Below are 1277 nucleotides of genomic sequence, written 5' to 3'. Positions count from 1 at the left end.
GATGTAAGATTTAAGAAAGTCAGTGCTTCTCAGAAACAAGTTTCTGCATACAGGGCTCATCTATAATCTAGTTCTGAAAGCAGTCTTGCTTTCTTAAGGTGTCTGTAACTGCCAAAAAGAGAAGATAATACACCTTAATATAAAAATCACTCTGTTAGACCAAACAGTCACAACTGAAGTAGCGTGTTTCAGCTTTAATAAAAATATACAGTATTACAAAACATAAGCCACATGGTCCTCATTTAAGTAACAGAAAAAGAGTCAAGCAACTCCAGCTGATGGTGTAACTGAGTCTGTGAAACAGGGTGAGGTCATATTGTGGCATGATACTCCAAGTAGACCTCAGCTAACCAATAAAAGTAACACACAGTTTGTACTTAGCATGTATAGTCTATTGAGACTGTACATGGTAAAATGTGATGAGATTTCTAACAAACTGATGTGATGTGATGGAGATTATTATGAGGGCAAGCCAGATTATTTATTTTTCTACATAATCGCCATTTCAGTCGATGCATTATTTTAGATGCTGTGGCAGTTTTACAATGCCTGTGCCATACCAGCTCAGCGCCATTTCCTTCAGGAAGTGTTGAACCTCATCTTTCACCTCTTTGCCAGAGTAGAATCGCCTTTCAGCTGGCTGTAAACTGTCTACACCACTTGCGAACGTTTTTGACATCCATGCACGACTGCCCATACACATACACAGTCAGTTGGCAATGAATTTCAACTGGTTTAACGCCTTTTGCAGTCAAAAATTGAACTTGGCACTGCGTGAACTTGGCACTTAGTGGTAGCATTCAATTTGAGCTGTATTTTCAAGGGCTGCCATTGAGCATCCCAGTGAAGCCTCACATGCTTGTTTGGGAGTGGCCCAAACAAGCATGTGAAGCACCGATCACAACAGTGTGGCCAACAGCCATAGAACAGTTTCTCTATGTTCCCACCGCTTTGGAGACCTTACTTTTGGGATTGCCCTAATAGCTATTTGTTAAAACTAGCAGTTCATTAGTGATTGTTATAAAAGTTTAATCAGTAAAGGTTTTGTGTCATGTATGACTTGGAGAACTGTATTACAGATTATGTGTAACGCAGGAAAAAGAAAGCATGAATGTGTAGCTTTCTGTCTTTATAGTTACAGGTGGTCCCATAAACTGCAGCAGAAGCTGTGAAATTCTGCCAGCTGACAGAGAGTCAAACTGAACCAATTCCAATAATTCTTTTTTACTTTGTTTTTAATTGGTATTTTGAAAGGTGCAAAAATTATTGTTTAATTT

This window comes from Pelmatolapia mariae, linkage group LG3_W (genome assembly GCF_036321145.2).
Source record: "Pelmatolapia mariae isolate MD_Pm_ZW linkage group LG3_W, Pm_UMD_F_2, whole genome shotgun sequence".
NCBI classification, from domain to species: domain Eukaryota; kingdom Metazoa; phylum Chordata; class Actinopteri; order Cichliformes; family Cichlidae; genus Pelmatolapia; species Pelmatolapia mariae.
The sequence above is the reverse complement of the archived record's forward strand: the minus strand, read 5'-3'. Positions refer to the sequence as shown.